Source organism: Somniosus microcephalus, chromosome 14 (assembly GCF_052327205.1).
Source record: "Somniosus microcephalus isolate GS21.2 chromosome 14, FLI_Smic_1.0, whole genome shotgun sequence".
NCBI lineage: Eukaryota > Metazoa > Chordata > Chondrichthyes > Squaliformes > Somniosidae > Somniosus > Somniosus microcephalus.
In genome coordinates, this window is record NC_141000.1 from 32538410 (window position 1) to 32565504 (window position 27095).

General features: G+C 53.6%; 1 pseudogene; it reads left to right on the forward strand.

The window, feature by feature from the left end:
* Positions 1-26740, forward strand: part of LOC147107429 (PHD finger protein 23A-like) — a 40427-nt pseudogene extending 13687 nt beyond the window's left edge.
* Positions 26741-27095: the final 355 nt, after the last annotated feature.

Consider the following 27095-nt stretch of genomic DNA (forward strand, 5'->3'; position numbering starts at 1 on the left):
TGGGTTTGTAGTGATGGGCTGACGGGTTGTCGGCTGGGTTTGGGGTGTTGGGCTCGCGCGTTGTCGACTGGATTTGTGGTGTTGGGCTGGCGTGTTATCGGCTGGGGTTGGAGTGATGGGCTCGCTCATTATCGGTTGGATTTGGAGTGATTGGCTCGCTCATTTTCAGCTGGGTTTGGAGTGATGGGCTCACGTGTTATCGGTTCGGTTTGCAGTGTTGGGCTCGCATGTTATCGGTTGGGTTCGGAGTGATGGGCTCGCGTGTTATCGGTTGGGTTTGGAGTGTTGGGCTCGCGTGTTATCGGTTGGGTTTGGAGTGTTGGGCTCGCGTGTTATCGGTTGTATTTGAAGCGATGGCCTCGCATGTTAACGGTTGGGTTTGGAGTGATGGGCACACGTGTTAGCGGTTGGGTTTAGAGTGATGGGCTCGTGCGTTATTGGGCGTGTTTGGAGTGTTGGGCTCATGTGTTATCAGTTGGATTTGGAGTGTTGGCCTTGCACGTTAACGGTTGTGTTTGGCGAGATGGGCAAACGCGTTATTGGGTTATTGGTTGGGTTTGGAGTGCTGGGCTCATGTGTTATCAGTTGGGTTTGGAGTGTTGGCCTCATGTGTTGTGGGTTGGGTTTAGAGGGATGTGCCCGCTCGTATCGACTGGGTTTGTAGTGATGGGCTGACGGGTTGTCGGCTGGGTTTGGGGTGTTGGGCTCGCGCGTTGTCGGCTGGATTTGTGGTGTTGGGCTGACGTGTTATCGGTTGGGTTTGGAGTGATGGGCATGCGCATTGTCGGCTGTGTTTGGAGTGATGGGCTCGCGTGTTATCGGCGGGGTTTGGAGTGATGGGCTCGCGCGTTATTTGGGCGTGTTTGGAGTGTGGGCTTGCGTGTTATCGGCTGGGTTTCGAGTGATGGGCTCGCGTGCTATCGGCTGGGTTTGGAATGTTGGGCTCACGTGTTTTCGATTGGGTTTGTTATGTTGGGCTCGCTTGTTATCAGTAGGGTTTGGAGTGATGGGTTCACGCGTTTTCGGCTGAGTTTGGAGTGATGGGCTCACGCGTTTTCGGCTGAGTTTGGAGTGATGGGCTCGCGTGTTATCGGTTGCATTTCGAGTGATGGGCTCGTCTGTTATCGGCTGGGTTTGGAGTGATGGGCTCGCGTGTTATCGATTGTATTTGAAGCGATGGCCTCGCATGTTAACGGTTGGATTTGGAGTGATGGGCGCGCACTTTGTCGGCTGGGTTTGGAGTGATGGGCTCGCGCGTTATTGGGCGTGTTTGGAGTGATGGGCTCGCGTGTTATCGGCTGGGTTTGGAGGATGGGCTCCCGTGTTATCGGCTGGGTTTTGAGTGATGGGCTCGCGTGCTATCGGCTGGGTTTGGAGTGTTGGGCTCGCTCGTTATCGGTTCGGATTGGAGTGATGGCCTCGCGTGTTATCGGCCGGGTTTGGAGTGATGGGCTCGCGTGCAATCGGCTGGGTTTGGAGTGCTGGGCTCGTGTGTTATCAGTTGGGTTTGAGGTGTTGGCCTCGCGTGTTATCGGTTGGGTTTGGAGTGATGGCCTCGCGTGCTATCGGCTGGGTTTGGCATATTGGGCTCACGTGTTATCGATTGGTTTTGGAGTGTTGGGCTCGCGTGTTATTGGTTGGGTTTGGAGTGATGGGCTCGCTTGTTATCGGTAGGTTTTGGAGTGATGGGCTCGCGCGTTTTCGGCTGAGTTTGGAGTGATGGGCTCATGCGTTTTCGGCTGAGTTTGGAGTGATGGGCTCACGTGTTATCGGTTGCATTTCGAGTGATGGGCTCGTCTGTTATCGGCTGGGTTTGGAGTGTTGGGCTCGCGTGTTATCGATTGTATTTGAAGCGATGGCCTCGCATGTTAACGGTTGGATTTGGAGTGATGGGTACACGCGTTATCGGTTGGGTTTGGAGTGATGGGCGCGCACTTTTTCGGCTGGGTTTGGAGTGTTGGGCTCGCTCGTTATCGGCTGGGTTTGGAGTGTTGGGCTCGCTCGTTATCGGTTCGGATTGGAGTGACGGGCTCGCGTGTTATCGATTGGGTATGGAGTGATGGCCTTGCGTGTTATCGGCCGGGTTTGGAGTGATGGCCTCGCGTGTTATCGGCTGGGTTTGGAGTGATGGCCTCGCGTGCTATCGGCTGGGTTTGGCATGTTGGGCTCACGTGTTATCGATTGGTTTTGGAGTGTTGGGCTCGCGTGTTATTGGTTGGGTTTGGAGTGATGGGCTCGCTTGTTATCGGTAGGTTTTGGAGTGATGGGCTCGCGTGTTTTCGGCTGAGTTTGGAGTGATGGGCTCGTGTGTTATCGGTTGGATTTGGAGTGATGGGCTCGCTCGTTATCAGCTGGGTTTGGAGTGTTCGGCTTGCATATTATTGGTTGTGTTTGGAGTGCTGGGCTCGTGTGTTATCAGTTGGGTTTGGAGTGTTGGCCTCGTGTGTTGTGGGTTGGGTTTAGAGGGATGTGCCCGCTCGTTATCGACTGGGTTTGTAGTGATGGGCTGACGGGTTGTCGGCTGGGTTTGGGGTGTTGGGCTCGCGCGTTGTCGACTGGATTTGTGGTGTTGGGCTGGCGTGTTATCGGCTGGGGTTGGAGTGATGGGCTCGCTCATTATCGGTTGGATTTGGAGTGATTGGCTCGCTCATTTTCAGCTGGGTTTGGAGTGATGGGCTCACGTGTTATCGGTTCGGTTTGCAGTGTTGGGCTCGCATGTTATCGGTTGGGTTCGGAGTGATGGGCTCGCGTGTTATCGGTTGGGTTTGGAGTGTTGGGCTCGCGTGTTATCGGTTGGGTTTGGAGTGTTGGGCTCGCGTGTTATCGGTTGTATTTGAAGCGATGGCCTCGCATGTTAACGGTTGGGTTTGGAGTGATGGGCACACGTGTTATCGGTTGGGTTTAGAGTGATGGGCTCGTGCGTTATTGGGCGTGTTTGGAGTGTTGGGCTCATGTGTTATCAGTTGGATTTGGAGTGTTGGCCTTGCACGTTAACGGTTGTGTTTGGCGAGATGGGCAAACGCGTTATTGGGTTATTGGTTGGGTTTGGAGTGCTGGGCTCATGTGTTATCAGTTGGGTTTGGAGTGTTGGCCTCATGTGTTGTGGGTTGGGTTTAGAGGGATGTGCCCGCTCGTATCGACTGGGTTTGTAGTGATGGGCTGACGGGTTGTCGGCTGGGTTTGGGGTGTTGGGCTCGCGCGTTGTCGGCTGGATTTGTGGTGTTGGGCTGACGTGTTATCGGTTGGGTTTGGAGTGATGGGCACGCGCATTGTCGGCTGTGTTTGGAGTGATGGGCTCGCGTGTTATCGGCGGGGTTTGGAGTGATGGGCTCGCGCGTTATTTGGGCGTGTTTGGAGTGTGGGCTTGCGTGTTATCGGCTGGGTTTCGAGTGATGGGCTCGCGTGCTATCGGCTGGGTTTGGAATGTTGGGCTCACGTGTTTTCGATTGGGTTTGTTATGTTGGGCTCGCTTGTTATCAGTAGGGTTTGGAGTGATGGGTTCACGCGTTTTCGGCTGAGTTTGGAGTGATGGGCTCGCGTGTTATCGGTTGCATTTCGAGTGATGGGCTCGTCTGTTATCGGCTGGGTTTGGAGTGATGGGCTCGCGTGTTATCGATTGTATTTGAAGCGATGGCCTCGCATGTTAACGGTTGGATTTGGAGTGATGGGCGCGCACTTTGTCGGCTGGGTTTGGAGTGATGGGCTCGCGCGTTATTGGGCGTGTTTGGAGTGATGGGCTCGCGTGTTATCGGCTGGGTTTGGAGGATGGGCTCCCGTGTTATCGGCTGGGTTTTGAGTGATGGGCTCGCGTGCTATCGGCTGGGTTTGGAGTGTTGGGCTCGCTCGTTATCGGTTCGGATTGGAGTGATGGCCTCGCGTGTTATCGGCCGGGTTTGGAGTGATGGGCTCGCGTGCAATCGGCTGGGTTTGGAGTGCTGGGCTCGTGTGTTATCAGTTGGGTTTGAGGTGTTGGCCTCGCGTGTTATCGGTTGGGTTTGGAGTGATGGCCTCGCGTGCTATCGGCTGGGTTTGGCATATTGGGCTCACGTGTTATCGATTGGTTTTGGAGTGTTGGGCTCGCGTGTTATTGGTTGGGTTTGGAGTGATGGGCTCGCTTGTTATCGGTAGGTTTTGGAGTGATGGGCTCGCGCGTTTTCGGCTGAGTTTGGAGTGATGGGCTCATGCGTTTTCGGCTGAGTTTGGAGTGATGGGCTCACGTGTTATCGGTTGCATTTCGAGTGATGGGCTCGTCTGTTATCGGCTGGGTTTGGAGTGTTGGGCTCGCGTGTTATCGATTGTATTTGAAGCGATGGCCTCGCATGTTAACGGTTGGATTTGGAGTGATGGGTACACGCGTTATCGGTTGGGTTTGGAGTGATGGGCGCGCACTTTTTCGGCTGTGTTTGGAGTGTTGGGCTCGCTCGTTATCGGCTGGGTTTGGAGTGTTGGGCTCGCTCGTTATCGGTTCGGATTGGAGTGACGGGCTCGCGTGTTATCGATTGGGTATGGAGTGATGGCCTTGCGTGTTATCGGCCGGGTTTGGAGTGATGGCCTCGCGTGTTATCGGCTGGGTTTGGAGTGATGGCCTCGCGTGCTATCGGCTGGGTTTGGCATGTTGGGCTCACGTGTTATCGATTGGTTTTGGAGTGTTGGGCTCGCGTGTTATTGGTTGGGTTTGGAGTGATGGGCTCGCTTGTTATCGGTAGGTTTTGGAGTGATGGGCTCGCGCGTTTTCGGCTGAGTTTGGAGTGATGGGCTCGTGTGTTATTGGTTGGGTTTGTAGTGTTAGGCTCACGTGTTATTGGCTGGGTTTGGAGTGCTGGGCTCGCGTGTTATCGGTTGCGATTGCAGTGTTAGGCTTGCTCATTATCGGCTAGTTTTGGCATGATGGGCTTGCGTGTTATCAGCTGAGTTTGGAGTGATGGGCTCGCTTGTTATCGGTAGGTTTTGGAGTGATGGGCTCGCGCGTTTTCGGCTGAGTTTGGAGTGATGGGCTCGCGTGTTATCGGTTGCGTTTCGATTGATGGGCTCGTCTGTTATCGGCTGGGTTTGGAGTGATGGGCTCGCGTGTTATCGGCTGGGTTTGGAGTGATGGGCTCGTTCTTTGTCGGCTGGCTTTGGAGTGATGGACTCACGCGTTGTTGTCTGGGTTTCGAGTGTTGGTCTCGCGCGTTATCGGCTGGTTTTCGAGTGTTGGGCTCGTGCGTTATCGGCTGGGTTTGGAGTGATGGGCTCGCTCCTTATCGGTTGGGCTTGGAGTGATGGGCTCGTGGGTTATCTGTTGGGTTTGGAGTGATGGGCTCGCGTGTTATCATTTGGGTTTGGCGTCTTGGGCTCGCGTGTTATCAGTTGGGTTTGGAGTGATGGGCTCGCTTGTTATCGGTTGGGTTTGGAGTGATGGGCTCGCTTGTTATCGGTTGGGTTTGGAGTGATGGGCTCGCGTGTTATCGGCTAGGTTTGGAGTGATGGGCTCGCGTGTTATCGGCTGGGTTTGGAGTGTTGGGCTCGCTCATTATCGGCTGGATTTGGAGTGATGGGCTCATGTATTATCGGTTGGGTTTGCAGTGATGGGCTCGCTCATTATCGGCTGGGTTTGGAGTGTTCGGCTTGCGTGTTATTGGTTGGGTTTGGAGTGGTGGGCTTGCGCGTTATAGGCTGGGATTGGAGTGTGGGTTTGCGCGTTATCGGTTGGGTTTGGAGTGATGTGCTCATGTGTTATTGGCTCGGTTTGGAGTGATGGGCTCGCTCAATATCGGTTGGGTTTGGAGTGTTGTACTCACGTGTTATCGGTTGGGTTCGGAGTGTTGGGCTCGCGTGTATTTGTATTTGAAGCGATGGCCTCGCATGTTAACGGTTGGGTTTGGAGTGATGGGCACATGTGTTATCGGTTGGGTTTGGAGCAATGGGCTCGCGCGTTGTCGGTTAGGTTTGGAGTGATGAGCACGCGTGTTATCGGCTGGGTTTGGAGTGATGGGCTCGTGCGTTATTGGGCGTGTTTGGAGTGTTGGGCTCATGTGTTATCGGTTGGATTTGGAGTGTTGGTCTCGCACGTTAACGGTTGTGTTTGGAGAGATGGGCAAATGCGTTATTGGTTGGGTTTGGAGAGCTGGGCTCATGTGTTATCAGTTGGGTTTGGAGTGTTGGCCTCGTGTGTTGTGGGTTGGGTTTAGAGGGATGTGCCCGCTCGTATCGACTGTGTTTGTAGTGATGGGCTGACGGGTTGTCGGCTGGGTTTGGGGTGTTGGGCTCGCGCGTTGTCGGCTGTATTTGTGGTGTTGGGCTGGCGTGTTATCGGTTGGGTTTGGAGTGATGGGCGCGCGCATTGTCGGCTGTGTTTGGAGTGATGGGCTCGCGTGTTATCGGCGGGGTTTGGAGTGATGGGCTCGCGCGTTATTTGGGCGTGTTTGGAGTGATGGGCTTGCGTGTTTTCAGCTGGCTTTTGAGTGATGGGCTCGCGTGCTATCGGCTGGGTTTGGAGTGTTGGGCTCACTCGTTTTCAGTTGGGTTTGGAGTGTTGGGCTCGCTCGTTATCGGTTCGGATTGGAGTGACGGGCTCGCGTGTTATCGATTGGGTTTGGAGTGATGGCCTCGCGTTCAATCGGCTGGGTTTGGAGTGCTGGGCTCGTGTGTTATCAGTTGGGTTTGAGGTGCTGGCCTCGCGTGTTATCGGTTGGGTTTGGAGTGATGGGCTCGCTTGTTATCGGCTAGGTTTGGAGTGATGGGCTCGCATGTTATCGGCTAGGTTTGGAGTGATGGGCTCGCATGTTATCGGCTGGGTTTGGAGTGATGGGCTCGCTCCTTATCGGTTGGGTTTGGAGTGATGGGCTCGCGTGTTATCGGCTGGGTTTGGAGTGATGGGCTCGTTCTTTGTCGGCTGGCTTTGGAGTGATGGACTCACGCGTTGTTGTCTGGGTTTCGAGTGTTGGTCTCGCGCGTTATCGGCTGGTTTTCGAGTGTTGGGCTCGTGCGTTATCGGCTGGGTTTGGAGTGATGGGCTCGCTCCTTATCGGTTGGGCTTGGAGTGATGGGCTCGTGGGTTATCTGTTGGGTTTGGAGTGATGGGCTCGCGTGTTATCATTTGGGTTTGGCGTCTTGGGCTCGCGTGTTATCAGTTGGGTTTGGAGTGATGGGCTCGCTTGTTATCGGTTGGGTTTGGAGTGATGGGCTCGCTTGTTATCGGTTGGGTTTGGAGTGATGGGCTCGCTTGTTATCGGTTGGGTTTGGAGTGATGGGCTCGCGTGTTATCGGCTAGGTTTGGAGTGATGGGCTCGCGTGTTATCGGCTGGGTTTGGAGTGTTGGGCTCGCTCATTATCGGCTGGATTTGGAGTGATGGGCTCATGTATTATCGGTTGGGTTTGCAGTGATGGGCTCGCTCATTATCGGCTGGGTTTGGAGTGTTCGGCTTGCGTGTTATTGGTTGGGTTTGGAGTGGTGGGCTTGCGCGTTATAGGCTGGGATTGGAGTGTGGGTTTGCGCGTTATCGGTTGGGTTTGGAGTGATGTGCTCATGTGTTATTGGCTCGGTTTGGAGTGATGGGCTCGCTCAATATCGGTTGGGTTTGGAGTGTTGTACTCACGTGTTATCGGTTGGGTTCGGAGTGTTGGGCTCGCGTGTATTTGTATTTGAAGCGATGGCCTCGCATGTTAACGGTTGGGTTTGGAGTGATGGGCACATGTGTTATCGGTTGGGTTTGGAGCAATGGGCTCGCGCGTTGTCGGTTAGGTTTGGAGTGATGAGCACGCGTGTTATCGGCTGGGTTTGGAGTGATGGGCTCGTGCGTTATTGGGCGTGTTTGGAGTGTTGGGCTCATGTGTTATCGGTTGGATTTGGAGTGTTGGTCTCGCACGTTAACGGTTGTGTTTGGAGAGATGGGCAAATGCGTTATTGGTTGGGTTTGGAGAGCTGGGCTCATGTGTTATCAGTTGGGTTTGGAGTGTTGGCCTCGTGTGTTGTGGGTTGGGTTTAGAGGGATGTGCCCGCTCGTATCGACTGTGTTTGTAGTGATGGGCTGACGGGTTGTCGGCTGGGTTTGGGGTGTTGGGCTCGCGCGTTGTCGGCTGTATTTGTGGTGTTGGGCTGGCGTGTTATCGGTTGGGTTTGGAGTGATGGGCGCGCGCATTGTCGGCTGTGTTTGGAGTGATGGGCTCGCGTGTTATCGGCGGGGTTTGGAGTGATGGGCTCGCGCGTTATTTGGGCGTGTTTGGAGTGATGGGCTTGCGTGTTTTCAGCTGGCTTTTGAGTGATGGGCTCGCGTGCTATCGGCTGGGTTTGGAGTGTTGGGCTCACTCGTTTTCAGTTGGGTTTGGAGTGTTGGGCTCACTCGTTATCGGTTCGGATTGGAGTGACGGGCTCGCGTGTTATCGATTGGGTTTGGAGTGATGGCCTCGCGTTCAATCGGCTGGGTTTGGAGTGCTGGGCTCGTGTGTTATCAGTTGGGTTTGAGGTGCTGGCCTCGCGTGTTATCGGTTGGGTTTGGAGTGATGGGCTCGCTTGTTATCGGCTAGGTTTGGAGTGATGGGCTCGCATGTTATCGGCTAGGTTTGGAGTGATGGGCTCGCATGTTATCGGCTGGGTTTGGAGTGATGGGCTCGCTCCTTATCGGTTGGGTTTGGAGTGATGGGCTCGCGTGTTATCGGCTGGGTTTGGAGTGTTGGGCTCGCTCATTATCGGCTGGATTTGGAGTGATGGGCTCATGTATTATCGGTTGGGTTTGCAGTGATGGGCTCGCTCATTATCGGTTGGGCTTGGAGTGTTCGGCTTGCGTGTTATTGGTTGGGTTTGGAGTGGTGGGCTTGCGCGTTATAGGCTGGGATTGGAGTGATGGGTTCGCGCGTTATCGGTTGGGTTTGGAGTGATGTGCTCATGTGTTATTAGCTCGGTTCGGAGTGATGGGCTCGCTCGATATCGGTTGGGTTTGGAGTGTTGTACTCACGTGTTATCGGTTGGGTTCGGAGTGTTGTACTCACGTGTTATCGGTTGGGTTCGGAGTGTTGGGCTCGCGTGTTATCGGTTGTATTTGAAGCGATGGCCTCGCGTGTTATCGGCTGGTTTTGGAGTGATGGGCTCACGCATTATTGGGCGTGTTTGGAGTATTGGGCTCATGTGTTATCGGTTGGATTTGGAGTGTTGGTCTCGCACGTTAACGGTTGTGTTTGGAGAGATGGGCAAATGCGTTATTGGTTGGATTTGGAGTGCTGGGCTCATGTGTTATCAATTGGGTTTGGAGTGTTGGCCTCATGTGTTGTGGGTTGGGTTTAGAGGGATGTGCCCGCTCGTATCGACTGGGTTTGTAGTGATGGGCTGATGGGTTGTCGGCTGGGTTTGGGGTGTTGGGCTCGCGCGTTGTCAGCTGGATTTGTGGTGTTGGGCTGGCGTGTTATCGGTTGGGTTTGGAGTGTTGGGATCACATGTTATCGGTTGGGTTGGAATGATGGGCTCGCACGTTGTCGGCTGGGTTTGGGGTGTTGGGCTCGCGTGTTATCTGTTGGATTTGGAGTGATGGGCTGGTGTGTTATCGATTGGGTTCAGAGTGTTGGGCTCACGTGTTATTGGTTGGGTTTGGAGTGATGGGCTCGCGTGTTATTGGTTGTGTTTGAAGCGATGGCCTCGAATGTTAACGGTTGGGTTTGGAGTGATGGGCACACCCATTATCGGGTGGGTTTGGAGTGATTGGCACGCGCATTGTCGGCTGTGTTTGGAGTGATGGGCTCGCGTGTTATCGGCTGGGTTTGGAGTGATGGGCTCGCGTGCTATCGGCTGGGTTTGGCATGTTGGGCGCACGTGTTTTCGATTGGGTTTGTTATGTTGGGCTCGCTTGTTATCGGTAGGGTTTGGAGTGATGGGCTCACGCGTTTTCGGCTGAGTTTGGAGTGATGGGCTCGCGTGTTATCGGTTGCATTTCGAGTGATGGGCTCGTCTGTTATCGGCTGGGTTTGGAGTGATGGGCTCGCTTGTTATCGGTAGGTTTTGGAGTGATGGGCTCGCGCGTTTTCGGCTGAGTTTGGAGTGATGGGCTCGTGTGTTATTGGTTGGGTTTGTAGTGTTAGGCTCACGTGTTATTGGCTGGGTTTGGAGTGCTGGGCTCGCGTGTTATCGGTTGCGATTGCAGTGTTAGGCTTGCTCATTATCGGCTAGTTTTGGCATGATGGGCTTGCGTGTTATCAGCTGAGTTTGGAGTGATGGGCTCGCTTGTTATCGGTAGGTTTTGGAGTGATGGGCTCGCGCGTTTTCGGCTGAGTTTGGAGTGATGGGCTCGCGTGTTATCGGTTGCGTTTCGATTGATGGGCTCGTCTGTTATCGGCTGGGTTTGGAGTGATGGGCTCGCGTGTTATCGGCTGGGTTTGGAGTGATGGGCTCGTTCTTTGTCGGCTGGCTTTGGAGTGATGGACTCACGCGTTGTTGTCTGGGTTTCGAGTGTTGGTCTCGCGCGTTATCGGCTGGTTTTCGAGTGTTGGGCTCGTGCGTTATCGGCTGGGTTTGGAGTGATGGGCTCGCTCCTTATCGGTTGGGCTTGGAGTGATGGGCTCGTGGGTTATCTGTTGTGTTTGGAGTGATGGGCTCGCGTGTTATCATTTGGGTTTGGCGTCTTGGGCTCGCGTGTTATCAGTTGGGTTTGGAGTGATGGGCTCGCTTGTTATCGGTTGGGTTTGGAGTGATGGGCTCGCTTGTTATCGGTTGGGTTTGGAGTGATGGGCTCCCTTGTTATCGGTTGGGTTTGGAGTGATGGGCTCGCTTGTTATCGGTTGGGTTTGGAGTGATGGGCTCGCGTGTTATCGGCTAGGTTTGGAGTGATGGGCTCGCGTGTTATCGGCTGGGTTTGGAGTGTTGGGCTCGCTCCTTATCGGTTGGGCTTGGAGTGATGGGCTCGTGGGTTATCTGTTGGGTTTGGAGTGATGGGCTCGCGTGTTATCATTTGGGTTTGGCGTCTTGGGCTCGCGTGTTATCGGTTGGGTTTGGAGTGATGGGCTCGCGTGTTATCGGTTGGGTTTGGAGTGATGGGCTCGCTTGTTATCGGCTAGGTTTGGAGTGATGGGCTCGCATGTTATCGGCTGGGTTTGGAGTGATGGGCTCGCTCCTTATCGGTTGGGCTTGGAGTGATGGGCTCGCGTGTTATCGGCTGGGTTTGGAGTGTTGGGCTCGCTCATTATCGGCTGGATTTGGAGTGATGGGCTCATGTATTATCGGTTGGGTTTGCAGTGATGGGCTCGCTCATTATCGGTTGGGCTTGGAGTGTTCGGCTTGCGTGTTATTGGTTGGGTTTGGAGTGGTGGGCTTGCGCGTTATAGGCTGGGATTGGAGTGATGGGTTCGCGCGTTATCGGTTGGGTTTGGAGTGATGTGCTCATGTGTTATTAGCTCGGTTCGGAGTGATGGGCTCGCTCGATATCGGTTGGGTTCGGAGTGTTGTACTCACGTGTTATCGGTTGGGTTCGGAGTGTTGTACTCACGTGTTATCGGTTGGGTTCGGAGTGTTGGGCTCGCGTGTTATCGGTTGTATTTGAAGCGATGGCCTCGCGTGTTATCGGCTGGTTTTGGAGTGATGGGCTCACGCATTATTGGGCGTGTTTGGAGTATTGGGCTCATGTGTTATCGGTTGGATTTGGAGTGTTGGTCTCGCACGTTAACGGTTGTGTTTGGAGAGATGGGCAAATGCGTTATTGGTTGGGTTTGGAGTGCTGGGCTCATGTGTTATCAGTTGGGTTTGGAGTGTTGGCCTCATGTGTTGTGGGTTGGGTTTAGAGGGATGTGCCCACTCGTATCGACTGGGTTTGTAGTGATGGGCTGACGGGTTGTCGGCTGGGTTTGGGGTGTTGGGCTCGCGCGTTGTCAGCTGGATTTGTGGTGTTGGGCTGGCGTGTTATCGGTTGGGTTTGGAGTGTTGGGATCACATGTTATCGGTTGGGTTGGAATGATGGGCTCGCACGTTGTCGGCTGGGTTTGGGGTGTTGGGCTCGCGTGTTATCTGTTGGATTTGGAGTGATGGGCTGGTGTGTTATCGATTGGGTTCGGAGTGTTGGGCTCACGTGTTATTGGTTGGGTTTGGAGTGATGGGCTCGCGTGTTATTGGTTGTGTTTGAAGCGATGGCCTCGAATGTTAACGGTTGGGTTTGGAGTGATGGGCACACCCGTTATCGGGTGGGTTTGGAGTGATGGGCACGCGCATTGTCGGCTGTGTTTGGAGTGATGGGCTCGCGTGTTATCGGCTGGGTTTGGAGTGATGGGCTCGCGTGCTATCGGCTGGGTTTGGAATGTTGGGCTCACGTGTTTTCGATTGGGTTTGTTATGTTGGGCTCGCTTGTTATCGGTAGGGTTTGGAGTGATGGGCTCACGCGTTTTCGGCTGAGTTTGGAGTGATGGGCTCGCGTGTTATCGGTTGCATTTCGAGTGATGGGCTCGTCTGTTATCGGCTGGGTTTGGAGTGTTGGGCTCGCGTGTTATCGATTGTATTTGAAGCGATGGCCTCGCATGTTAACGGTTGGATTTGGAGTGATGGGTACACGCGTTATCGGTTGGGTTTGGAGTGATGGGCGCGCACTTTGTCGGCTGGGTTTGGAGTGTTGGGCTCGCTCGTTATCGGCTGGGTTTGGAGTGTTGGGCTCGCTCGTTATCGGCTGGGTTTGGAGTGTTGGGCTCACTCGTTTTCGGTTGGATTTGGAGTGTTGGGCTCGCTCGTTATCGGTTCGGATTGGAGTGACGGGCTCGCGTGTTATCGATTGGGTATGGAGTGATGGCCTTGCGTGTTATCGGCCGGGTTTGGAGTGATGGCCTCGCGTGTTATCGGCCGGGTTTGGAGTGATGGCCTTGCGTGTTATCGGCCGGGTTTGGAGTGATGGGCTCGCGTGCAATCGGCCGGGTTTGGAGTGCTGGGCTCGTGTGTTATCAGTTGGGTTTGAGGTGTTGGCCTCACGTGTTATCGGTTGGGTTTGGAGTGATGGCCTCGCGTGCTATCGGCTGGGTTTGGAGTGATGGCCTCGCGTGCTATCGGCTGGGTTTGGAGTGATGTGCTCGCGTGTTATCGATTGGTTTTGGAGTGATGGGCTCGCGTGTTATTGGTTGGGTTTGGAGTGATGGGCTCGCTTGTTATCGGTAGGTTTTGGAGTGATGGGCTCGCGCGTTTTCGGCTGAGTTTGGAGTGATGGGCTCGTGTGTTATCGGTTGGGTTTGTAGTGTTAGGCTCACGTGTTATTGGCTGGGTTTGGTGTGATGGGCTCGCGTGTTATCGGTTGCGTTTCGATTGATGGGCTCGTGTGTTATCGGCTGGGTTTGGAGTGTTGGGCTCGTGTGTTATCGGCTGGGTTTGGAGTGATGGGCTCGTTCTTTGTCGGCTGGCTTTGGAGTGATGGACTCACGCGTTGTTGTCTGGATTTCGAGTGTTGGTCTCGCGCGTTATCGGCTGGTTTTCGAGTGTTGGGCTCGTGCGTTATCGGCTGGGTTTGGAGTGATGGGCTCGCTCCTTATCGGTTGGGCTTGGAGTGATGGGCTCATGGGTTATCTGTTGGGTTTGGAGTGATGGGCTCGCGTGTTATCGGTTGCGTTTCGATTGATGGGCTCGTCTGTTATCGGCTGGGTTTGGAGTGTTGGGCTCGCGTGTTATCGGCTGGGTTTGGAGTGATGGGCTCGTTCTTTGTCGGCTGGCTTTGGAGTGATGGACTCATGCGTTGTTGTCTGGATTTCGAGTGTTGGTCTCGCGCGTTATCGGCTGGTTTTCGAGTGTTGGGCTCGTGCGTTATCGGCTGGGTTTGGAGTGATGGGCTCGCTCCTTATCGGTTGGGCTTGGAGTGATGGGCTCGTGGGTTATCTGTTGGGTTTGGAGTGATGGGCTCGCGTGTTATCATTTGGGTTTGGCGTCTTGGGCTCGCGTGTTATCGGTTGGGTTTGGAGTGATGGGCTCGCTTGTTATCGGTTGGGTTTGGAGTGATGGGCTCGCGTTTTATCGGCTAGGTTTGGAGTGATGGGCTCGCGTGTTATCGGCTAGGTTTGGAGTGATGGGCTCGCGTGTTATCGGTTGGGTTTGGAGTGATGGGCTCGCTCATTATCGGCTGGATTTGGAGTGATGGGCTCATGTATTATCGGTTGGGTTTGCAGTGATGGGCTCGCTCATTATCGGCTGTGTTTGGAGTGTTCGGCTTGCGTGTTATTGGTTGGGTTTGGAGTGGTGGGCTCGCTTGTTATCGGTTGGGTTTGGAGTGATGGGCTCGCTTGTTATCGGTTGGGTTTGGAGTGATGGGCTCGCTTGTTATCGGTTGGGTTTGGAGTGATGGGCTCGCTTGTTATCGGTTGGGTTTGGAGTGATGGGCTCGCGTGTTATCGGCTAGGTTTGGAGTGATGGGCTCGCGTGTTATCGGCTGGGTTTGGAGTGTTGGGCTCGCTCATTATCGGCTGGATTTGGAGTGATGGGCTCAGGTATTATCGGTTGGGTTTGCAGTGATGGGCTCGCTCATTATCGGCTGTGTTTGGAGTGTTCGGCTTGCGTGTTATTGGTTGGGTTTGGAGTGGTGGGCTTGTGCGTTATAGGCTGGGATTGGAGTGATGGGTTTGCGCGTTATCGGTTGGGTTTGGAGTGATGTGCTCATGTGTTATTTTCTCGGTTTGGAGTGATGGGCTCGCTCAATATCGGTTGGGTTTGGAGTGTTGTACTCACGTGTTATCGGTTGGGTTCGGAGTGTTGGGCTCGCGTGTTATCGGTTGTATTTGAAGCGATGGCCTCGCATGTTAACGGTTGGGTTTGGAGTGATGGGCACACGTGTTATCGGTTGGGTTTGGAGCAATGGGCTCGCGCGTTGTCGGTTAGGTTTGGAGTGATGAGCACGCGTGTTATCGGCTGGGTTTGGAGTGATGGGCTCGTGCGTTATTGGGCGTGTTTGGAGTGTTGGGCTCATGTGTTATCGGTTGGATTTGGAGTGTTGGTCTCGCACGTTAACGGTTGTGTTTGGAGAGATGGGCAAATGCGTTATTGGTTGTGTTTGGAGAGCTGGGCTCATGTGTTATCAGTTGGGTTTGGAGTGTTGGCCTCGTGTGTTGTGGGTTGGGTTTAGAGGGATGTGCCCGCTCGTATCGACTGTGTTTGTAGTGATGGGCTGACGGGTTGTCGGCTGGGTTTGGGGTGTTGGGCTCGCGCGTTGTCGGCTGTATTTGTGGTGTTGGGCTGGCGTGTTATCGGTTGGGTTTGGAGTGATGGGCGCGCGCATTGTCGGCTGTGTTTGGAGTGATGGGCTCGCGAGTTATCGGCGGGGTTTGGAGTGATGGGCTCGCGCGTTATTTGGGCGTGTTTGGAGTGATGGGCTTGCGTGTTATCAGCTGGCTTTTGAGTGATGGGCTCGCGTGCTATCGGCTGGGTTTGGAGTGTTGGGCTCGCTCGTTATCGGTTCGGATTGGAGTGACGGGCTCGCGTGTTATCGATTGGGTTTGGAGTGATGGCCTCGCGTTCAATCGGCTGGGTTTGGAGTGCTGGGCTCGTGTGTTATCAGTTGGGTTTGAGGTGCTGGCCTCGCGTGTTATCAGCTGGGTTTGGAGTGATGGGCTCGCTTGTTATCGGCTAGGTTTGGAGTGATGGGCTCGCATGTTATCGGCTGGGTTTGGAGTGATGGGCTCGCTCCTTATCGGTTGGGCTTGGAGTGATGGGTTCGCTTGTTATCGGTTGGGTTTGGAGTGATGGGCTCGCTCATTATCGGCTGGATTTGGAGTGATGGGCTCATGTATTATCGGTTGGGTTTGCAGTGATGGGCTCGCTCATTATCGGCTGGGTTTGGAGTGTTCGGCTTGCGTGTTATTGGTTGGGTTTGGAGTGGTGGGCTTGCGCGTTATAGGCTGGGATTGGAGTGATGGGTTCACGCGTTATCGGTTGGGTTTGGAGTGATGTGCTCATGTGTTATTAGCTCGGTTTGGAGTGATGGGCTCGCTCGATATCGGTTGGGTTTGGAGTGTTGTACTCACGTGTTATCGGTTGGGTTCGGAGTGTTGGGCTCGCGTGTTATCGGTTGTATTTGAAGCGATGGCCTCGCATGTTAACGGTTGGGTTTGGAGTGATGGGCACATGCGTTATCGGTTGGGTTTGGAGCGATGGGCTCGCGCGTTGTTGGCTAGGTTTGGAGTGATGGGCACTAGCGTTGTCGGCTAGGTTTGGAATGATGGGCACGCGTGTTATCGGCTGGTTTTGGAGTGATGGGCTCGCGCGTTATTGGGCGTGTTTGGAGTATTGGGCTCATGTGTTATCGGTTGGATTTGGAGTGTTGGTCTCGCACGTTAACGGTTGTGTTCGGAGAGATGGGCAAATGCGTTATTGGTTGGGTTTGGAGAGCTGGGCTCATGTGTTATCAGTTGGGTTTGGAGTGTTGACCTCGTGTATTGTGGGTTGGGTTTAGAGGGATGTGCCCACTCGTATCGACTGGGTTTGTAGTGATGGGCTGACGGGTTATCGGTTGGGTTTGGAGTGTCGGGCTCGCATGTTATCGGTTGGGCTGGAATGATGGGCTCGCGCGTTGTCGGCTGGGTTTGGGGTGTTGGGCTCGCGTGTTATCTGTTGGATTTGGAGTGATGGGCTGGTGTGTTATCGACTGGGTTTGGAGTGTTGGGCTCGCGTGTTATTGGTTGGGTTTGGAGTGATGGGCTCGCGTGTTATTGGTTGTGTTGGAAGCGATGGCCTCGAATGTTATCGGTTGGGTTTGGAGTGATGGGCTCGCGTGCTATCGGCTGGGTTTGGCATGTTGGGCTCACGTGTTATTGGTTGGGTTTGGAGTGATGGGCTCGCTTGTTATCGATAGGGTTTGGAGTGATGGCCTCGCGTGTTATCGGTTGGGTTTGGAGTGATGGCCTCGTGTGTTATCGGCTGGGTTTGGCATGTTGGGCTCACGTGTTATCGGCTGGGTTTGGAGTGTTGGGCTCGCTCCTTATCGGTTGGGCTTGGAGTGATGGGCTCGTGGGTTATCTGTTGGGTTTGGAGTGATGGGCTCGCGTGTTATCATTTGGGTTTGGCGTCTTGGGCTCGCGTGTTATCGGTTGGGTTTGGAGTGATGGGCTCGCGTGTTATCGGTTGGGTTTGGAGTGATGGGCTCGCTTGTTATCGGCTAGGTTTGGAGTGATGGGCTCGCATGTTATCGGCTGGGTTTGGAGTGATGGGCTCGCTCCTTATCGGTTGGGCTTGGAGTGATGGGCTCGCGTGTTATCGGCTGGGTTTGGAGTGTTGGGCTCGCTCATTATCGGCTGGATTTGGAGTGATGGGCTCATGTATTATCGGTTGGGTTTGCAGTGATGGGCTCGCTCATTATCGGTTGGGCTTGGAGTGTTCGGCTTGCGTGTTATTGGTTGGGTTTGGAGTGGTGGGCTTGCGCGTTATAGGCTGGGATTGGAGTGATGGGTTCGCGCGTTATCGGTTGGGTTTGGAGTGATGTGCTCATGTGTTATTAGCTCGGTTCGGAGTGATGGGCTCGCTCGATATCGGTTGGGTTCGGAGTGTTGTACTCACGTGTTATCGGTTGGGTTCGGAGTGTTGTACTCACGTGTTATCGGTTGGGTTCGGAGTGTTGGGCTCGCGTGTTATCGGTTGTATTTGAAGCGATGGCCTCGCGTGTTATCGGCTGGTTTTGGAGTGATGGGCTCACGCATTATTGGGCGTGTTTGGAGTATTGGGCTCATGTGTTATCGGTTGGATTTGGAGTGTTGGTCTCGCACGTTAACGGTTGTGTTTGGAGAGATGGGCAAATGCGTTATTGGTTGGGTTTGGAGTGCTGGGCTCATGTGTTATCAGTTGGGTTTGGAGTGTTGGCCTCATGTGTTGTGGGTTGGGTTTAGAGGGATGTGCCCGCTCGTATCGACTGGGTTTGTAGTGATGGGCTGACGGGTTGTCGGCTGGGTTTGGGGTGTTGGGCTCGCACGTTGTCAGCTGGATTTGTGGTGTTGGGCTGGCGTGTTATCGGTTGGGTTTGGAGTGTTGGGATCACATGTTATCGGTTGGGATGGAATGATGGGCTCGCACGTTGTCGGCTGGGTTTGGGGTGTTGGGCTCGCGTGTTATCTGTTGGATTTGGAGTGATGGGCTGGTGTGTTATCGATTGGGTTCGGAGTGTTGGGCTCACGTGTTATTGGTTGTGTTTGAAGCGATGGCCTCGAATGTTAATGGTTGGGTTTGGAGTGATGGGCACACCCGTTATCGGGTGGGTTTGGAGTGATGGGCACGCGCATTGTCGGCTGTGTTTGGAGTGATGGGCTCGCGTGTTATCGGCTGGGTTTGGAGTGATGGGCTCGCTCGTTATCGGCTGGGTTTGGAATGTTGGGCTCACGTGTTTTCGATTGGGTTTGTTATGTTGGGCTCGCTTGTTATCGGTAGGGTTTGGAGTGATGGGCTCACGTGTTATCGGTTGCATTTCGAGTGATGGGCTCGTCTGTTATCGGCTGGGTTTGGAGTGTTGGGCTCGCGTGTTATCGATTGTATTTGAAGCGATGGCCTCGCATGTTAACGGTTGGATTTGGAGTGATGGGTACACGCGTTATCGGTTGGGTTTGGAGTGATGGGCGCGCACTTTGTCGGCTGGGTTTGGAGTGTTGGGCTCGCTCGTTATCGGCTGGGTTTGGAGTGTTGGGCTCGCTCGTTATCGGCTGGGTTTGGAGTGTTGGGCTCACTCGTTTTCGGTTGGGTTTGGAGTGTTGGGCTCGCTCGTTATCGGTTCGGATTGGAGTGACGGGCTCGCGTGTTATCGATTGGGTATGGAGTGATGGCCTTGCGTGTTATCGGCCGGGTTTGGAGTGATGGCCTCGCGTGTTATCGGCCGGGTTTGGAGTGATGGCCTCGCGTGTTATCGGCCGGGTTTGGAGTGATGGGCTCGCGTGCAATCGGCCGGGTTTGGAGTGCTGGGCTCGTGTGTTATCAGTTGGGTTTGAGGTGTTGGCCTCACGTGTTATCGGTTGGGTTTGGAGTGATGGCCTCGCGTGCTATCGGCTGGGTTTGGAGTGATGGCCTCGCGTGCTATCGGCTGGGTTTGGAGTGATGTGCTCGCGTGTTATCGATTGGTTTTGGAGTGATGGGCTCGCGTGTTATTGGTTGGGTTTGGAGTGATGGGCTCGCTTGTTATCGGTAGGTTTTGGAGTGATGGGCTCGCGCGTTTTCGGCTGAGTTTGGAGTGATGGGCTCGTGTGTTATCGGTTGTGTTTGTAGTGTTAGGCTCACGTGTTATTGGCTGGGTTTGGTGTGATGGGCTCGCGTGTTATCGGTTGCGTTTCGATTGATGGGCTCGTGTGTTATCGGCTGGGTTTGGAGTGTTGGGCTCGTGTGTTATCGGCTGGGTTTGGAGTGATGGGCTCGTTCTTTGTCGGCTGGCTTTGGAGTGATGGACTCACGCGTTGTTGTCTGGATTTCGAGTGTTGGTCTCGCGCGTTATCGGCTGGTTTTCGAGTGTTGGGCTCGTGCGTTATCGGCTGGTTTTCGAGTGTTGGGCTCGTGCGTTATCGGCTGGGTTTGGAGTGATGGGCTCGCTCCTTATCGGTTGGGCTTGGAGTGATGGGCTCGTGGGTTATCTGTTGGGTTTGGAGTGATGGGCTCGCGTGTTATCGGTTGCGTTTCGATTGATGGGCTCGTCTGTTATCGGCTGGGTTTGGAGTGATGGGCTCGCGTGTTATCGGTTGCGTTTCGATTGATGGGCTCGTCTGTTATCGGCTGGGTTTGGAGTGTTGGGCTCGCGTGTTATCGGCTGGGTTTGGAGTGATGGGCTCGTTCTTTGTCGGCTGGCTTTGGAGTGATGGACTCACGCGTTGTTGTCTGGGTTTCGAGTGTTGGTCTCGCGCGTTATCGGCTGGTTTTCGAGTGTTGGGCTCGTGCGTTATCGGCTGGGTTTGGAGTGATGGGCTCGCTCCTTATCGGTTGGGCTTGGAGTGATGGGCTCGTGGGTTATCTGTTGGGTTTGGAGTGATGGGCTCGCGTGTTATCATTTGGGTTTGGCGTCTTGGGCTCGCGTGTTATCGGTTGGGTTTGGAGTGATGGGCTCACTTATTATCGGTTGGGTTTGGAGTGATGGGCTCGCGTGTTATCGGCTAGGTTTGGAGTGATGGGCTCGCGTGTTATCGGCTAGGTTTGGAGTGATGGGCTCGCGTGTTATCGGTTGGGTTTGGAGTGATGGGCTCGCTCATTATCGGCTGTGTTTGGAGTGTTCGGCTTGCGTGTTATTGGTTGGGTTTGGAGTGGTGGGCTCGCTTGTTATCGGTTGGGTTTGGAGTGATGGGCTCGCTTGTTATCGGTTGGGTTTGGAGTGATGGGCTCGCTTGTTATCGGTTGGGTTTGGAGTGATGGGCTCGCTTGTTATTGGTTGGGTTTGGAGTGATGGGCTCGCGTGTTATCGGCTAGGTTTGGAGTGATGGGCTCGCGTGTTATCGGCTGGGTTTGGAGTGTTGGGCTCGCTCATTATCGGCTGGATTTGGAGTGATGGGCTCAGGTATTATCGGTTGGGTTTGCAGTGATGGGCTCGCTCATTATCGGCTGTGTTTGGAGTGTTCGGCTTGCGTGTTATTGGTTGGGTTTGGAGTGGTGGGCTTGCGCGTTATAGGCTGGGATTGGAGTGATGGGTTTGCGCGTTATCGGTTGGGTTTGGAGTGATGTGCTCATGTGTTATTTTCTCGGTTTGGAGTGATGGGCTCGCTCAATATCGGTTGGGTTTGGAGTGTTGTACTCACGTGTTATCGGTTGGGTTCGGAGTGTTGGGCTCGCGTGTTATCGGTTGTATTTGAAGCGATGGCCTCGCATGTTAACGGTTGGGTTTGGAGTGATGGGCACACGTGTTATCGGTTGGGTTTGGAGCAATGGGCTCGCGCGTTGTCGGTTAGGTTTGGAGTGATGGGCACGCGTGTTATCGGCTGGGTTTGGAGTGATGGGCTCGTGCGTTATTGGGCGTGTTTGGAGTGTTGGGCTCATGTGTTATCGGTTGGATTTGGAGTGTTGGTCTCGCACGTTAACGGTTGTGTTTGGAGAGATGGGCAAATGCGTTATTGGTTGTGTTTGGAGAGCTGGGCTCATGTGTTATCAGTTGGGTTTGGAGTGTTGGCCTCGTGTGTTGTGGGTTGGGTTTAGAGGGATGTGCCCGCTCGTATCGACTGTGTTTGTAGTGATGGGCTGACGGGTTGTCGGCTGGGTTTGGGGTGTTGGGCTCGCGCGTTGTCGGCTGTATTTGTGGTGTTGGGCTGGCGTGTTATCGGTTGGGTTTGGAGTGATGGGCGCGCGCATTGTCGGCTGTGTTTGGAGTGATGGGCTCGCGAGTTATCGGCGGGGTTTGGAGTGATGGGCTCGCGCGTTATTTGGGCGTGTTTGGAGTGATGGGCTTGCGTGTTATCAGCTGGCTTTTGAGTGATGGGCTCGCGTGCTATCGGCTGGGTTTGGAGTGTTGGGCTCGCTCGTTATCGGTTCGGATTGGAGTGACGGGCTCGCGTGTTATCGATTGGGTTTGGAGTGATGGCCTCGCGTTCAATCGGCTGGGTTTGGAGTGCTGGGCTCGTGTGTTATCAGTTGGGTTTGAGGTGCTGGCCTCGCGTGTTATCGGCTGGGTTTGGAGTGATGGGCTCGCTTGTTATCGGCTAGGTTTGGAGTGATGGGCTCGCATGTTATCGGCTGGGTTTGGAGTGATGGGCTCGCTCCTTATCGGTTGGGCTTGGAGTGATGGGTTCGCTTGTTATCGGTTGGGTTTGGAGTGATGGGCTCGCTCATTATCGGCTGGATTTGGAGTGATGGGCTCATGTATTATCGGTTGGGTTTGCAGTGATGGGCTCGCTCATTATCGTCTGGGTTTGGAGTGTTCGGCTTGCGTGTTATTGGTTGGGTTTGGAGTGGTGGGCTTGCGCGTTATAGGCTGGGATTGGAGTGATGGGTTTGCGCGTTATCGGTTGGGTTTGGAGTGATGTGCTCATGTGTTATTAGCTCGGTTTGGAGTGATGGGCTCGCTCGATATCGGTTGGGTTTGGAGTGTTGTACTCACGTGTTATCGGTTGGGTTCGGAGTGTTGGGCTCGCGTGTTATCGGTTGTATTTGAAGCGATGGCCTCGCATGTTAACGGTTGGGTTTGGAGTGATGGGCACATGCGTTATCGGTTGGGTTTGGAGCGATGGGCTCGCGCGTTGTTGGCTAGGTTTGGAGTGATGGGCACTAGCGTTGTCGGCTAGGTTTGGAATGATGGGCACGCGTGTTATCGGCTGGTTTTGGAGTGATGGGCTCGCGCCTTTTTGGGCGTGTTTGGAGTATTGGGCTCATGTGTTATCGGTTGGATTTGGAGTGTTGGTCTCGCACGTTAACGGTTGTGTTTGGAGAGATGGGCAAATGCGTTATTGGTTGGGTTTGGAGAGCTGGGCTCATGTGTTATCAGTTGGGTTTGGAGTGTTGACCTCGTGTATTGTGGGTTGGGTTTAGAGGGATGTGCCCACTCGTATCGACTGGGTTTGTAGTGATGGGCTGACGGGTTATCGGTTGGGTTTGGAGTGTCGGGCTCGCATGTTATCGGTTGGGCTGGAATGATGGGCTCGCGCGTTGTCGGCTGGGTTTGGGGTGTTGGGCTCGCGTGTTATCTGTTGGATTTGGAGTGATGGGCTGGTGTGTTATCGACTGGGTTTGGAGTGTTGGGCTCGCGTGTTATTGGTTGGGTTTGGAGTGATGGGCTCGCGTGTTATTGGTTGTGTTGGAAGCGATGGCCTCGAATGTTAACGGTTGGGTTTGGAGTGCTGGGCGCGTGTGTTATCGGTTGGGTTTGGAGTGATGGGCTCGCGTGCTATCGGCTGGGTTTGGCATGTTGGGCTCACGTGTTATTGGTTGGGTTTGGAGTGATGGGCTCGCTTGTTATCGATAGGGTTTGGAGTGATGGCCTCGCGTGTTATCGGTTGGGTTTGGAGTGATGGCCTCGTGTGTTATCGGCTGGGTTTGGCATGTTGGGCTCACGTGTTATCGATTGGGTTTGGAGTGTTGGGCTCGCGTGTTATTGGTTGGGTTTGGAGTGATGGGCTCGCTTGTTATCGATTGGGTTTGGAGTGTTGGGCTCGTGTGTTATCGGTTGGGTTTGTAGTGTTAGGCTCGCGTGTTATTGGCTGGGTTTGGAGTGATGGGCTCGCGTGTTATCAGTTGGGTTTGTAGTGTTAGGCTCGCGTGTTATTGGCTAGTTTTGGCGTGATGGGCTTGCGTGTTATCAGCTGAGTTTGGAGTGATGGGCTTACGTGTTATAGGCTGGGTTTGGTGTGATGGGCTCGCGTGTTATCGGTTGCGTTTCGAGTGATGGGCTCGTCTGTTATCAGTTGGGTTTGGAGTGATGGGCTCGCATGTTGTCGGCTGGGTTTGGAGTGATGGGCTCGCATGTTGTCGGCTGGGTTTGGTGTGATGGGCTTGCGCGTAATCGGCTGGGTTTGGAGTGTTGGTCATACGCGTTATCGGCTGGGTTTGGAGTGTTGGGCTCGCGCGTTAACTGTTGGGTTTGGCGTGATGGGTTTGCGCGTTATTGGTTGTGTTTGGAGTGTTGGGTGGCGTGTTAGCGGCTGGGTTTGGAGTGTTCGGCTCGCGTGTTATCGGCTGGGTTTGGAGTGTTGGGCTCGCGTGTTATCGGCTGGGTTTGGAGTGATGGGCTCGCGTGTTATCGGTTTGTTTTGTAGTGTTGAGCTCGCATGTTATCGGCTGGGTTTGGAGAGAAGAGCTTGCATGTTATCGACTGGGTTTGGAGTGATGGGCTCGCGTGTTCTCGGCTAGTTTTGGAGTGATGGGCTCGCTCGTTATCAGCTGGGTTTGGAGTGATGGGCTCACTCCTTATCGGATGGGCTTGGAGTGATGGGCTCGTGGGTTATCTGTTGGGTTTGCAGTGATGGGCTCGCGTGTTATCGGCTGGGTTTGGAGTGTTGGGCTTGCGTGTTATCGGCTGGGTTTGGAGTGTTGGGCTTGCGTGTTATTGGTTGGGATTGGAGTGATGGGCTCGCGCGTTATCGGTTGGGTTTGGAGTGATGTGCTCATGTGTTATTGGCTAGGTTTGGAGTGATGGGCTCGCTCGATATCGGTTGGGTTTGGAGTGTTGTACTCACGTGTTATCGGTTGGGTTCGGAGTGATGGGCACGCGTGTTATCGGTTGTATTTGAAGCGATGGCCTCGCATGTTAACGGTTGGGTTTGGAGTGATGGGCACATGCGTTATCGGTTGGGTTTGGAGCGATGGGCTCGCGCGTTGTTGGCTAGGTTTGGAGTGATGGGCGCGCGTGTTATCGGCTGGATTTGGAGTGTTGGTCTCGCACATTAACGGTTGTGTTTGGAGAGATGGGCAAATGCGTTATTGGTTGGGTTTGGAGAGCTGGGCTCATGTGTTATCAGTTGGGTTTGGAGTGTTGGCCTCGTGTGTTGTGGGTTGGGTTTAGAGGGATGTGCCCGCTCGTATCGACTGGGTTTGTATTGATGGGCTGACGGGTTGTCGGCTGAGTTTGGGGTGTTGGGCTCGCGCGTTGTCGGCTGGATTTGTGGTGTTGGGCTGGCGTGTTATCGGTTGGGTTTGGAGTGTTGGGCTCGCATGTTATCGGTTGGGTTGGAATGATGGGCTCGCACGTTGTCGGCTGGGTTTGGGGTGTTGGGCTCGCGTGTTATCTGTTGGATTTGGAGTGATGGGCTGGTGTGTTATCGATTGGGTTTGGAGTGTTGGGCTCACGTGTTATTGGTTGTGTTGGAAGCGATGGCCTCGAATGTTAACGGTTGGGTTTGGAGTGATGGGCACACCCGTTATCGGGTGGGTTTGGAGTGATGGGCTAGCATGTTATCGGTTGGGTTTGGAGTGATGGGCTCACATGTTATCGGCTGAGTTTGGAGTGATGGGCTCGCGTGTTATCGGCTGGGTTTGGAGTGATGGGCTCGCTCGTTATCAGTTGGGTTCGGAGTGATGGGCTCGCTCGTTATTGGCTGGGTTTGGAGTGATGGGCTTGTGTGTTATCGGCTGGGTTTGGAGTGATGTGCCCACATGTTATCGGTTGGGTTTGGAGTGATGTGCCCACGTGTTATCGGTTGGGTTTGGAGTCTTGGGCTCGCTCGTTATCGGCTGGGTTTGGAGTGTTGGGCTCACTCGTTATCGGCTGGGTTTGGAGTGATTGGCTCGCGTGTTATCGGCTGGGCTTGGAATGATGGGCTCACGTGTTATCGGCTGTGTTTGGAGTGTTGGGCTCACGTGTTATCGGCTGGGTTTGGAGTGTTGGGCTCACGTGTTATCGGCTGGGTTTGGAGTGTTGGGCTCACGTGTTATCGGCTGGGTTTGGAGTGTTGGGCTCGCGTGTTATCGGCTGGGTTTGGAGTGTTGGGCTCACGTGTTATCGGCTGGGTTTGGAGTGTTGGGCTCACGTGTTATCGGCTGGGTTTGGAGTGTTGGGCTCACGTGTTATCGGCTGGGTTTGGAGTGTTGGGCTCACGTGTTATCGGCTGGGTTTGGAGTGTTGGGCTCGCGTGTTATCGGCTGGGTTTGGAGTGTTGGGCTCACGTGTTATCGGCTGTGTTTGGAGTGTTGGGCTCACGTGTTATCGGCTGGGTTTGGAGTGTTGGGCTTACGTGTTATCGGCTGGGTTTGGAGTGTTGGGCTTGCGTGTTATCGGCTGGGTTTGGAGTGTTGGGCTCGCGTGTTATCGGCTGGGTTTGGAGTGATGGGCTCGCTCGTTATCGGCTGTGTTTTGGTGTGTTGTGCGAGCGCCTCTTTCCCACGGACGCTGCACTTGGCCTCAGGATCCTTTGCTCTGCACATCATAACGTTTTAGAAACACCTGATAAGATTTGACAGGTTGGAAAGAATTGGATTCCACCACCTGAAGTTGGATGGTGCGCTGCTCGACTTTTGAAGTATGAAGGACTCTCTCTACCCCAGGTTTGAGAAAATTAAGAAAACAGGAGACTTCAAATGGAGAAGCAGTGGAGGCTGGACTGGGAGAACTCTAGCTTCGCGCCCCATTATAAAGAGCAAAACATGAAAGCTGGAGAAAAAAAGTAGAGCCAAGGAAAAGATCAAGAGCTCGTTTGGTGAAAAGTACTCAGATGAGGGGTCGGTGAAAGCAAGTTTTGTCTCCTGAGCCTCTGAGACCAAATCCCAAGAGCACATACTGAAAACAATAAAATAGAAATCATTGAGAACCTCAGTATGGGTAATAGTCACAGTGCTGAAACCAGCTGCAGTGAAAGGTGGGTAAAGATATGATGGTGGAATCAGATGCTGACTCATGGAGCCTAGTTACCTGTTATTGTCAGAAGCCCGTTGCAGATACACCGATAATTACATAGATTTACGCAGAATTTACAGCACCGAAACAGGCCATTCGGCCCAGCTGGTCCATGCCACTGTTTATGCTCCACACAAGACTCCTCTCGCCTTACTTCATCTCACCCTATCAGCATATCCTTCTATTCCTTTCTCCCTCATGTACTTATTTAGCTTCCCCTTAAATGTATCTATACTATTCGCTTCAACCACTCCCTGTAGTAGTGAGTTCCACATTCTCACCACTCTCTGGGTAAATAAGTTTCTCCTGAATTCCCTATTTGATTTATTAGGGATTATCTTATATTGATGGCTCCTAGTTTTGGACTCCCCCACAAGTGGAAACATCTTCTCTACGTCTCCCCTATCAAATCCTTTCATAATTGAATGTAGCCAGTGCAGCATCTGGATCTACCTGTTCTTGTGTCAAAGCCCAAAAATCTATTGTCCCTGTTGACTTTTTCAGTGAGAAATGTAAAGATTGTGAAAGAGGGAAGTAAATTGGGCTTCGGCCAGAAGCATGTTACATAGAAACATAGAAGATAGGAGCAGGAGTAGGCCATTCAGCCCCTCGAGCCTGCTCCGCCATTCAATGAGATCATGGCTGATCAACCAAACTCAATACCCTGTTCCTGCCTTCTCCCCATATCCCTTGATCCCTTTAGCCTTAAGAAATATATCCAACTCCTTCTTGAATATATTTAATGTATTGGCCTCAACTGCCTTCTGTGGTAGAGAATTCCACAGGTTCACCACTCTCTGGGTGAAGAAATTCCTCCTCATCTCTGTCCTAAATGGCTTACTGTGATGAAATAACTGTGTTCTGATATTTGTACTTGTACTTGTAATGTCTGGAATGTTCCACCGGGGGGAACCACTAATGCTC